Raw genomic sequence first — 13,084 nt, 5'->3', positions numbered from 1 at the left:
ATGGAATTACTACATCTTCCAAGTAAAAAAAAGGTATGTTCACCCTCTGTCTTACTATACACAGGCACACCATCCCCAGAAGGATTTACCAAATATTTCAGCTCTTGGGAATGGGTCTACCCACTCATTTGTTTGAGGATACCAGCAGCAATCAGGAATGCTTCTGCCATGCAGAGCAACGAGTTTATTCTAACAGTTGCTAACTCAGAAACACAAATGCAGTTCCAGCTGACGACTCTGAACAGCATCCAAAACCTTCGGGAAGATGTGCTGACCACGCACATCCCGGGATTTCAGCAGTCTGAACTGGCACTGGCGTGCCCTGGCACACATATAAAAGCCCCCATTTGCTGGGATGAATTTTGAGCTACAATACGAATCCCATAACAAATACAATCTTCTTGATCTAGCAGAGGAGGAAATCACTGATGATAAGGTTTTAATAAAGCTTGACAAGCCTCAAAATTAAATTTGCTGGGAAGGGTTCACCCCCGAAACAGATACTTTCAGGCGGCCTTCACGAAAGAAGCCAAGGCAAGACTTAAAGAGAGGAAAATGTTTACTTTAAGAGCTTTTTTTCTTACAGCTACAAATCCAATTAGTGGCTCTCTTTGTCTTCCAGCCTCTCTGCTTCATTCCGTACCGGAGCACATGTGTGTCCTGGCTCTGCCTGTAACCCTGCCCTGCTAAAAGGTGCCCATAGGCAGAGAGAAAACTAATCAGGGCAGCGCAATCACCCATCCAGCAGCACTTCCCTGGCGGCACCGCAGAGCCATCTGACACCGGATCGGACGGCCCGAGACACCACAGTGGGTTCAAAATGCCTCTGTCAGCACTGCTGGGAAAAACACTGCTCCGGGAGCACGGGGTGACTGTGCTGAGCAATAACTCTGTGGGCAGCTTCCCTCCCCGGCAAGGAGCCCGATTCGGGAGGCCGTAGGAAAATTTAAACCGCATCCAATTTAAAAGCTCTGCCTTTTTTTTTTTTTTTTTTTTTTTCTTCCCCCCCTCCTAGTGACCTTATAATTTTTCAGGGACAGCTTGCTAAGATGTATTGCTTCTTTCCATAGGACCTCATGGATCACGGTAACGTCTTCAAATAAATCTCGCTTCCAAGGGAGCTCAGGGGCTGAAAACGGAGCACAGGAGTCTCTTAGATGCTCTCTCACTGTACAAGGGCTTTTGGGGGATGCAACCAGAAAGACCTCGTGGTCTTTTTCAAAGCCAGAGCCACAATACAATCCTACACGTCTGTGGTTGCTGCAAGACTTTGCAGCAATTAACAATTAAGCTAAGCAAAAATCAGTGAAAAACATTAGACACAAAGAATAAAAGGGAGATTCAAAGATATCAGAGTCCTGCAGGTACACTTGGAAAGCCGGGCACGGAGGTGAAATGACTGTGATAACACTTGGCATCGCTTGCAATGGATGCAAAGAGAGGATCCTCTTTTAAAAGAGTGATAGAACAAGGGGGAATGACTTCAAACTGACAAAGAAAAGGTTTAGACTGGAGTCAGAAATTCTTTACTCTGAGGGTGGTGAGGTCCTGGCACAGGTTGTGCAGAGAAGCTGTGGCTGCCCCATCCCTGGACGTGTTCAAGGCCAGGTTGGACGGGGCTTGGAACAACCTGGTCTAGTGGAAGGAGTCCCTGCCCAGGGCAGGGGGTGGAACGAGATGGTCTTTAAGGTCCCTGCCTTCCAACACAAACCATTCTGTGATTCTATGATTCCTGTGGAAGCATTAAGAGAGGTTTAGAATATTGTCTCTGTTTAGAAACATTCCAACCCGTTTTTTTAAAATAAAAACTTACAGCTTTGACAAGGACCTCAAGGCCCACGTTGTGTGAAGCTGCATTTTACACTCAACTCCCTCCTTATGCCACAGCCTTCATTTGGATGCAAGGGCTGCCCCAGTGCTCCCAATGACCTTGGCAAAATTCTTAAAACAAAAACAAAAACCCACACTAAAAAACCTTCAGGACCTCAGGCTCTAAAGCTATTTTAGAATTAGCTTTGAATAATTGTCCCACAATAGGAGTTTTCTTGATTAATTGCTTAAGATAAGGCCTCCTTTTCCTTGCTGGCCTCCAGTGACTCCCTCCACTTCCCATAATCACTTTTGTCTCAGTCTCCTGTTCACTGGGAACAGCTAAGAGAAAAATCAGAGATACACCAACTCCATTACCTGAGGATTAGCCAGGAGATAACCCTATGTATTCCATTACTGACCATTATTTGAGTAATTATTCAATCAAGTTTAGACCATGTGAAAGATGCACTAATTGTTTTGCAGAGCTTGCCCAAGCTGTTTATCTAAGGGATGCAACTTGTGTCCTTTAACAAAACAAAAATGATGTGCTGATTGCAAAGGAGAATGAGAAGTGGCTTTGTATTGAACTCCGTATCCTAATTAGGCTTAACTGGGAGTTAAGGATCTATTTTGATCAAGTTTCTGCACAAGCTGGATTGGGTGCATATTTGATTATAGAAATTCTGCAGGATATTGCTTTTCCATCTAAATTATTTTTAAAAAAATGGTCCTCTGCCACTATTTTTCTAGCAGTTTATGAGATAAGCATCCTGAATATAGGGAAAGCAGGAGACACAAACAAGTCAGCAACCAGCAGGCTTAATTTAAACAAGAAACTTGTGCACACATTGCTCCTAGACTCAGAGGGCTTGATACTCTGATTTAAACTGAATTAATGCCTTTTAGCTAAGTAATATTTTTCTTGGACACGCAGGAGGAATGAAAAAAACCAAATGAAAACAAATTTAGTGAAGGAATTGGCTTCAGTAGGCGGTTTTACGTAACATTAACTTTCCACTCAGACATAAAAAAAATAAAAACCCTTCATTTCGGAGCTGTCGGATTCCCATGCAACCTTCCCGTTCCACAGACCTCAGGCTGGTTCACTACCAGGTGACTCCCTGCTGAGAGGGGACTGAAATTCTCAGGGACACCAGATGATGATCACCAAAGACCCCAAACTCAGACCTTCACCGCCTCTGTCTTCATGAGTTTTGTGGGGTGGAGGAGAGATTCACCTACGAATTGACCCAAATCCCACTAGCAACAACAATCTGTTGTTCCCTCCTCTCCCCAGAACGAACGACGCTCTGGGGTGTATTACAGAGAAATAAATTGAAATGATGGAGGTTTTCCCCGTTAATTTCTCTCACCACCCAATGCAAACTGTAAATTCACAGGGAAGGGACCTGAATTAGGTTTGTAAATAGCGCCTTTCAGCCACACTGCTGCCTGGATAAATCAGGAACAGAAACAACACTGAAGATTTTCTTTCACATTTCTTTGGTTTTTTCTTTCCTTGTTTGTTTGTTTGGATTTCCTGTTTTCTTTCATCCTTTTATTTTTCTCTTTTTCACCTCTTCATTGCAGGTGTTCCTGCCCATGGCAGGGGAATTGGAAGTAGATAATCAACTTTAAGATCCCTTCCAACTCAAACCATTCTATAATTCTACAGTTCATTAGCTGCCCCTTCCAAAATCCATAAAATATTAGCTCTTCTGTATTACAGGTTGTTTTTTCTTTTTCCTGTCCCTCACTCTGAGCTGTCTTTTTGTTTGGCATTTAGCAGGAAGGTAAAAACTAAAGGAGGTAAGAACGCATTTGCTTTTTGTGTCACTCAGGGTATTTTCAGGAAGGTGATTGGTGGCTAAAGGCCAGACTGAAGCAAAGGGTGAAGGACAAAACACTCAGGAAGCCCACGAAACATGGGACTTGTAAGAAGCAGAAAGAGCAGCAAGAGGAGATAAAGAGGAGTTACACTAAACAAGCATTTCCAGGGCAAAATAAGGAAGGTGGGACAAGTAGGTATGTTGTGGACACATGGTCAAAAGGGATGTGAAACAAGCCAGATTGTGAATGGGCAGCAATTAGTTGCTGGTTTGTTTTTTTTTCCACCACATGATGCTCAATCCTGCAAAGTTTTGGTCTTCGAGGTCTTGTTTAGGGAGAGTCTCTTCACTCCTGAGTTCTTCCATCTCACACCTGTCACTGTAGCTACCAGGGCTTCATTTCTTATGCACATCCAGCAAAATAAAAAATGCCTCGGGATACTCTTAGATAAGAAGCTGCTCAGATGTGACGTAGCTCAGCAGTTATTAAAAAGCAATTACACCTCATATTCTCATGCAGCACTCATTAATTTCAGAAAGGACTTAGATATCTAACTTTTAGATATGTAACTTTGCAGGCACAGCTGAATGGTCCCAGTTTGGTCACTAAGGTACAGGTTCTCTTGCTTAAAATGGTGAGTTCAGTGTCACTGTGCCAAACCACGAGTATGTATCCAGTCTGGCACATTGCAGCCAAGATGAATTAGCTTACAGTCTCCTGGGCTCTTCTGGCTTCTAATATAATGCTTGAGAAGATGAAGTTGCTTGTAATGACCAAACAGCTTGGGACACGAGGCAGTGACAGTTTAGACTTTCTTAGATGGTTTTTGCATGTTACCCTGGCTTCATGCATATTCATCCCACAACATCCAGTGGTTGTACAATCACAGGGTAGATCAGGTCAGCGAGCTGAAGGACAGGCCAAACTCTCCTCTCCTTCTTCCCTAAAAAAACCCCAACATTTAGCCTAATCAACTTGTTTACCAACTCAAAGGAAAGGGGGAAGAAGGACCAGGCAGGAATGAGAACACCCCGCTCCTCCTGGCAGCGTCCCACCAGCTACAGCAGAGAAACCTTCCCCCCAGCAGCCACCAGGGGATCGGCCCTCCTGACCTGAAAGAACACATGTGATGGAAACACAGCATTCAAGGTCAGTACATCACACTGTAACTATACAATTCCTGTTGCTAACTTTGCTTTTTGTAATTTAGGAGAATGATGAATCGTTTCAGGTGTGATGGGACTTCCTTCGTCTTCCCTCAAGGGTAGATATGGACACTTGTGTATCAATTGAGTCCCTTGTTGCAGATGGAGAAAGTTCCAGAGAAGACTTATTCAGATCTCTGACTTTGCAGAAGGACAGAGGATTCTTTTTCCAGCTGGGGCAGGAGATTTATTTATTTTTCTTGAATGGCATCTTTGACTCAGCAGAGATCACTCCTCAATTCACCTTCTAATTTTTTTCTTTCCCTCTCTTCCAGGAGTTGGACTTTAATGAACCTTGTGGGTCCTACGATTATTTTTACACCATATTATTCCCTAATAAAGTGGGAAAAGGAAAACCTTTTCCTCTCTCCTCCCCACCAACTGCTCCCAGTTGCCAGGCAGACAGCAGAACTTCTGATAATGCCTAAAAATCTCTCTCAAAAAAGAAATATCACTGAAATGTAGAAAAAAGACCCACCACCACCTCTTTTGTAGGAAGCTGAAGAGCCTTTAATAAAGAACTTCAGATCCAGAAACAGATCTGAGTTTGTTTCAAGCACTCAATAAGACCCTGGCAGACATGAGATTTTTGTGGTATTTTGGATCTTCTTCCCTTCCCCTACTATTTCTGGGCTAGACAAATAAACACATAAGGTTGGTGTGCTCTGTGTACACCCAGGAACTCATTAAGTTCAACCAAAATGACCTCCAGAACTGTGGGATGAAGTAACAAGAAAAATAAAGCATTAGGAATTTTAATACAATAACTATTTGCTTCCTTTTGCCACAAATTCTTTATGGGTTTCTAAGTTATGTCTGCTACCACAGGATAAATATCTTGTGCTCTGGTTGTTAAAGGTTTCCTACAAAAATCTAAGATTTACTCAGTTACTTGCACAGAAAACTGTTTAAAAAATCTAGGTGCCTTACAGGGAGAAAGAAATCTAACCATAAAATCTGTGAGCAAGAACAAGGAGACCTTCTTAATCCCCTAAGTAGGAAAGGTGTTGTCAGGACTTGTATCTATGCCTTCTGCAAATTAGGAAGAAAAAAAAAAAAAGTCAGTGATGGTCAAAAGCGTAAGGAACTGGGAGGAGAAAAGACAAGTTACAATGTTTAGTCAGGACACCTGAGAAACTGTAAAGATATTATTTCCATTTTCAATATGCTACATCACCACAAGAGAATATTACCCTTGACATAAACCAGACATCCTGAATGACAGAGTGGCAAAAAAAATATCATTTATCATAAGCAATATGATTAACAAGCTCACTGACTGCTCAGGAATAGCAGGTATTTAGAGGCACAAGATACTCAATTCAGAATAAAAGTCTAAAGTCATTCTTGCTCAGGAGTAAGATTTTTGCCAAGCCACTGTTTGGGGAACTTTCTGTTACCAAGACCTGATACTCCAGGGCAACTTCCTCAGGGCAAGGCCACGTATTTTTACAGGCTCTTCACCCACAGATGGCAAAGAATTTGCACAGACAACCAAAATCACAGAATCATAGAATGGTTTGGCTTGTAAGGGACCTTAAAGATCACCTCGTTCCAACCCTCCTGCCATGGGCAGGGACACCTTCCTCTAGACCAGGTTCCTAAATCAGGGGTCTCATCTTACAGAGGACAAAACAAATAGGGCTCAGAAATGACAAACTCCTGATGCATGGTCACTGTCGTGCAAAATACCGGTGGCAGGGATGAAAATTCAAACTATAAGATGAGCTTGGAAATCTAACACTGAACCCAGCAGCCCACCTTTTTGCTTTACAATAGGTGAGATCTGGCTAATCATGTATTTTTAATATGGTCAGAAGGAGAGAGTCCATCTCTCACCCCTTGGATTAGCGCAGATACCTCGTTCAACTGCAGTATGATCCTGTACCTCTCCTTAGGAGAGACGAGTTCCTCCTGACATTAAACTGTTGGTTTCTCCTGGCAGGAGAAGTTTAATTCCTTGCAATTCACTTATGAATGCTTTGGGAATGACCACCACTTTTTGGCTGATGCCCATCTAGGAAAGGCATAATTCTGTAATATCAAAATAAATCACAAAAGGGCTGTGAGAGCTGTAACCTCCACTTTTTGTGCCACATCCTTCTCCTTGCCTCCATACCCCCACCAGTATGGATTAGGACGGGGAGAGGAATGAGTTATCTCTGGAGAACTATAAAAGATAGAATTGATTTTTGGTAAGAACTCCATGGAAGTTCTTAATACCTCCTTATCTTTGTGAGTAATACAGCAATGTTCCTCCGCTGAGTGAGCGCCTATCTTCGGAGCAATCCTTGCCAATGTTATCTCTTGCAGAAAAGCAGCTTTGAAGGGCAGAAAATAATATATGTTCCCCACTGGTTGCAAAGGAGTTGTGTCAAAACTTGTAATACAGAGTTTAGGTCCCACACTACATATTTCCATAACTTAGGGGAATTCAACAAGTTGGCTGCTGTGTCACCAGCACGAGGCCGAGATAAGATTTGCCCACCTCGCACTGTGAAATTTAATAACTGTGAGGCATCTCAGAGCACCTGCACAAACCTAATGATGTGACATTGCCCAAATTCACTGTCTTGCATGTTAATATTTTTATTACAGAGTGAGTTTGTGAAGCTTCTTTAAACGAATTTCAAAAATCCTTCATATTTGAGTATTTCTTGAAGAAAAACAGCAAATTCTAAGTTTACAAGGGAAAGCAATTTCCTATTAGACTGGTAAGGAGGGATGGCAAAAAGAGATGTAGTTTTGGATGCACAAGCTATTTGACAGGACAGAGGCTTGCCTCTGCTTTTTTCCAGACCACCACAACTGATCCAAGAGGAGATCCCACCTCCTCCTCCAAACTGTCAGATCCTGGCTGCAACATTAACAACACCAATACTGGAGACCGGCCAATCTCTAATAAATTCAGGTAGTCCCCTACAACTTCTGAGTGTTTAGGTCAAATGGTCAATTATCTGAGAAACAGAAGCCTTTGGTTCAAAAGTTCCTGTTTCTGAGAAAGACTCATTTAAACGTGCAGGGATCTCTGAACGTCACCTTCTTGCCAGACCAGGTTATTTACACATAACACTTTCTTCTTTATTTTCAGCCCTTGACAACCAGCAAGCAGAACACATACAGAAAGTATCTTGCAGCTCCCCTGAACACAATTCCCTGCTGCAGTTGGGCTGTCTCTCCCGAGAAAAAGAACAACTTTTTGGTCATCTACCGAAGCCAGTAATTCTGTTCCTCGGACTCCCAGCATTTCTGCTATCTGATGGAATATTTAAGCGGAGACTTCATTCCCCCGGTGGAGCGTCGACGGCTCAGCCACTCCACTCCGGTGTTCAATGAGCTCTTGTGTTCTATTACAGAATAAATGCGATTTTCTGCCCAGCTGGAAAATGATACTTCTTCCTAGTGCAGAGATTTGTACCCCACTCTAACCCGCCTAAATAGGTCACAGTCACATTTTCACAATACTACCAATACATCCCTTCAGAAAATGCGAAAGCTTGGTGCACCCAGGGCAAAGACTATCAAACATGGACTACTGCAGACTCTTCTTGGCAAGCAAAAATAAATCAGACTAAGAAAAACATTACATCTCTCTATAAAACCTCTCCCTCGGCCCGGTGGGCTGGAAGAGCCCTCCTGTATCTCTCTCTCTCATCAACTTTCCTGTTTCAAGCAGATTTGAAGGCCCTGCTCTGCCAGTGACCGGTTCGGTGGTGCTTGACAAGACCCAGCTCCGTGCCTGACTCCCATCCTCTATCAAATGGGGATTACTGATATTTTCCCCCAAGTGCCTTGAGCTCTCTGAGTGTACCACAAATCCTTATTTATTCATGTGCCTGCCCCAAATAAAGCAAGCTCTGTCAATCCTACCAGCACTGCTCTACATGGTGCAAATCTCCCAAAAATACGGAGTTTGAGGTCTAGTTAGATGACTTGAGGAAGCAGAAAGTGTGATATTTTGCTGAATTTCTTCTTCATCTGCCTCCTGTGAGTGCTTTTCTTACATTGTTTTACCAGTCAAATGACAGTTGGACTTGATGATCTTAAATTGCTTTTCCAACCTTAACAACTATATGATAAAGTAATTAGCACTGGTTAACATGCCCTTCAAAAGCACACATTGTTTTCAGCCACCTTGGTGTAACTCTGGAGTAAGCTCAAAAAACCCAGGTGAGTTAAACCCTGCATGTGCACAGACTGAAACTTTCAGTCTCAAAACACATTCAGGGTAAAATGAATCAAAACGTGGAGAAAGGGGATGCTCAGAATCGATTTTTCCAACAAGGCATCTACAGGCACTCCAAACACCACCTCCACTTCAAACATAAAATAGTCATTGTGCTGATTTGTTACAGTACGACTCACTAACATATTTGATTCCACATTATCTGAAACTCCGAGTTATCCGAGGTCTCATCTTCTTAATGGAAGGGAACGTACAAAAGCGGAGCACTCACTTGAACACACGATATATTATCTATACAAATTGGGACTCATTCAACAGACAAACTTAAAAACCAAATTATGGTTGACTACCAATTTGATACTTTGCTGCAGAAAACACCACTTAAGGCCTCATGGTTGATAAAGCCTTTTAACAACATTTCTTGGCATTACGGAACACCAGACCTTCCGTGTGCTCCCATGAGAAGAAAATTCTTGGTAGTTGGTAGTTGCAGCTGAAACCTTACCAAATATTAAATAAATACAGTGCTGTGGGTTAAGATATCAATATTATAAAAATGTTTGTTGGCATAATACCCCAGTGCTGTGTCAAAAGTAAAGGTTCCTGCTGAAGAAACCTGCTGGGTATGTCTAAGGAAATTTGGAAGCAAAAAACACAGGAACCCCTGCCTAATACACTGCAAAATAAATTCAGAGCCCTGACTCAGTTTCTCCATTTTTAGAGACTTGGAGAAGCTACTTGAGAAGGGTGAATTCAAAGTCCAACTTGGATTTGCCAAACACACAGAGAAATGCAAACTGCTTTTCTTTTTCAACAGTCTTTCTGAATTTAACAAAGTCAAATGTGAGAGAGATCACTACTGAGAGGTTTCTATATAGGAGTAATTAATAGTTTCTAAAGCACACAGGGTTTATCTTAAGCACAGATATTTTTGAACTCAGGGTCATATTCTCAACAGCACTTCTTAGAATCACAGATTCACAAAATGGTTTGGGTTGGAATGGACCTTTAAGATCATCCAGTTCCAACCTCCTGCCATCGGCAGGGACACCTTCCACTAGACCAGGTTGCCTCAAGCCCAGTCCAGCCTGGCCTTGAACACTTCCAGGGATGAGGAGTCCACAACCTCGCGGGGCAACCTGTGCCAGTGCCTCGCCACCCTCACAGCCAAGAGTTCCTCATATCCAATCCAAATCTACCCTCCTTCAGCTTAAGGCCATTCCCCCTTGTCCTATCACTGAATGCCTTCATGAAAAGTCCCTCTCCAGTCCCCTTTACTTACATTTTGCAGTATTTTACAAAAAAGCCCAACAAACTTCAGGAAATTAGGATTAGGAATCCCAGCAACTTTCAGCAAAAATAGTATTTTTTATTTCTTATGCACTCAGAAGAACCGACCTTAATTTGCCAACTCCCTTAATTAAACATTAATAGAAGCTCTAAATTGCAATCAAAATTCTATAATGAAAATGGTAGCCCCCACATCTCATTCTGCAGCTTTTCATCAGGGTGTGAGCCAGATTTTAGCCGTGTAGCACCAGACACGCTACAAACAGCACAGCACAGTACAATTTACCACATAAAAATTCAAGTCCATAGTGCAGTGACAGATACTTGGATGCTACTGGGCACTTCATGTTATAAACAGAGGCATTTCTCTTGAAAGTTCAATAAGGTTGAAAGCCAAAACAGTGATACGGCATCAGGGATTTATCATCCAATAATAAAAGACTGTTTGTTCCTCCAGATCTGCTTCAAACAAGTGGAGTCTCATGCTGAAAGAGCAGGTTCAGAAGGCATGCAGCTCTTCAATTGCACTCGTTATTGTATGCTTTATATTAAAGAAAGCAATTTAACTTTTGAGGACAAGAAAATTATCTTGAAACTGAAGTCCTGCCTAAGCTCAAGGCCAAGTTAGAAAAGAACATATAAAATTATTAAAAGGTCTTCAATTATTATGATAGCTGGAACACTCACAACAGCTGTAATTCAGGGTGCCTACACATTTTAATTATAACCCCCAGTTTCAGCAGGTTATAGTTTTCTCTCTCTATCATGCTAAAATTTATCAGGTCTGGCCTGTCATATCCTTTAAGTAAAAAACAAGTTTAGGCCACATTGTTCAGTTCTGCTCAAATCACGGGAAAGTAGAACAAAAAGGAAGTAACTGCAACTCTGGTCAGCACAGAACAGACAATCTGCTACTGCGCAGCCCAAATTAATCCTATATATATGTATATATATACTTTTTTTTTTTTTTTAACATCCAACAAATTTAATGCAAAACCATCCCAAGACAGTGACAGGTATGTCTGCTAACTCTTGAGAGACTGGAAGTGCTTTGACAGTGAGGATGGGCCCAACTGATGATCTGCTGGCTGTGTGTGTGCTGCCAGAACAACAAAAACAACTCAGGTTCACTCACATGACATACACTGATTAAAATCCTACTGTTCTTCTAAAATGCTCCTCTGGACTGTAAAGTACAATGTAAATAAAGATGCAATGTAAATGTAAGGTATAATATTACAAGTGAATAAAATTCAAGGAGACAAGAATCTCTCATAAACACGACGACGAGTATCTACGAAACTATACACCAATGACTAAATTAAACATTAGGATGTAAATATCAAGCAAAACTACTGTATTGGAGTTTTGTAGATCCAGATTTGCCAAATGGAGCTCCAGCAAATCACTGCTCGGAGTTCACAACCTCACGCTCCATCTTTCCCTGTTTTAAAGATATAGTGCATTTCAAAAAATAAATCGTGATGGTAACACCGTCATGCAATGACACTTGAAGATTCTATGTCCAACATCACCTGAATCTTTCTGAGCTTAAAAGTGCAACCTCATATGTCTCAATGTTTAAAAGAAGGATGTAATATAGTAGTAGCACTGGATTTATGATTGCTTTTATTAAAGATGCATCTTGGAGACCTCAGCTAACAACAGAATTCTGTTGTGGTAGATGCTGTCCAGACTTAACCTGAAAAGACCTCAGTCAGAACAGTTTACAAATCAAATATGGAAGACATACCTAAGCTGAAGGACAGGAAATATTACTGTAATAATTCTGATTTATGAAGGAAGTGACCTACCTAAGGTCACAAAGCAAGTCTGACCCTGATCTCCCAAATCCCAGTTCACTAATTGCAAAACTGTTCTTCACCTTCCTCCTAAGGCAAGGAGTTGGCACAGCAAGGAAAGCACAGCTCCAATAGTCTGTGCAGGACTTTTTAAAGGAGGTACATTATCCTTCTTGGTGGACTAAAACACAATGCTGAAAACCACAACTGCACTGTCTCTTCTACACCAGCTGTGTTCAGAAAATTTAGCATATACCACTGTCCCACCACCCAACAGCAAGTCCTCCATACATAATATTCTATTTATTTGCAGGGTTATACTGGTGTACTAAGTGCATTTTTAAAGTATTACATCACACTAAGCTGTTAAAATACCCATTTCACAGGTGAACAAACTGAGATCAAATGATACGAGAAGCCTGTTTGCTGGATCAGCTGAAGGCTTGACACAAATTCAAGGAGTTCTTGAAGTAAGACTAGTCACAATAATAAACTTGCAGGATGTGCAGAGAAACCTGTTTAAGATTCATTTAACAGGGTCCACACAACAGAAAAGTCACTGCAAAGGTAAGTGTTCCAAGACCTTCAACTTACACTGGCTGAGGCTGGTGAAGAGCAGTAAAACAGGACACTTTTAGGCTGGTGCAGAAGCAGCCGCCCCTCCAGGGGCTCTTTAACTCTCCTGAACGCTGATACAAAATTTGTATTTAAAAGACACAATTCCAAGATGTTCTAGGTCAGTTCTAAGGAATTTAACTAGAAGTTTCAGTGGGCACTTCTATATATTTAAGCTGCTAATGTAAATCATCATTATGGTGCTTCAACCAAAAGCATCACAAAGCCCTTCCAACAGACACAGTCTGAAAACACTTGGAGCCTGGAAGTTGATAGGTGCCCTTGTTCACTTATTTTTGTCTCCATCTCCCTGAAAGAAAGCAAAAAGCTCCCATTCTGGGCTA

The 13,084-nt window shown here is 41.7% G+C and overlaps 1 protein-coding gene and 1 long non-coding RNA gene across 2 annotated transcripts in view; one reads left to right on the top strand and one right to left on the bottom strand.

Moving 5' to 3' along the window:
- TAF3 (TATA-box binding protein associated factor 3) overlaps positions 1-13,084 on the bottom strand; it is a 105,349-nt gene that overhangs the window by 39,076 nt on the left and 53,189 nt on the right. The gene's annotated exons all lie outside the window — the stretch shown is intronic.
- LOC114065610 lies at positions 4,630-8,234 on the top strand. Its single transcript, XR_003573008.1, has 2 exons — positions 4,630-4,791; positions 7,939-8,234. It is a non-coding gene; the product is annotated as an uncharacterized LOC114065610 (long non-coding RNA).

This window comes from Empidonax traillii, unplaced genomic scaffold (assembly GCF_003031625.1).
Source record: "Empidonax traillii isolate 1590-97213 ecotype Southwest subspecies unplaced genomic scaffold, ASM303162v1 scaffold681:size344372, whole genome shotgun sequence".
NCBI lineage: Eukaryota > Metazoa > Chordata > Aves > Passeriformes > Tyrannidae > Empidonax > Empidonax traillii.
This window is presented reverse-complemented; position numbering and strand designations above follow the sequence as displayed.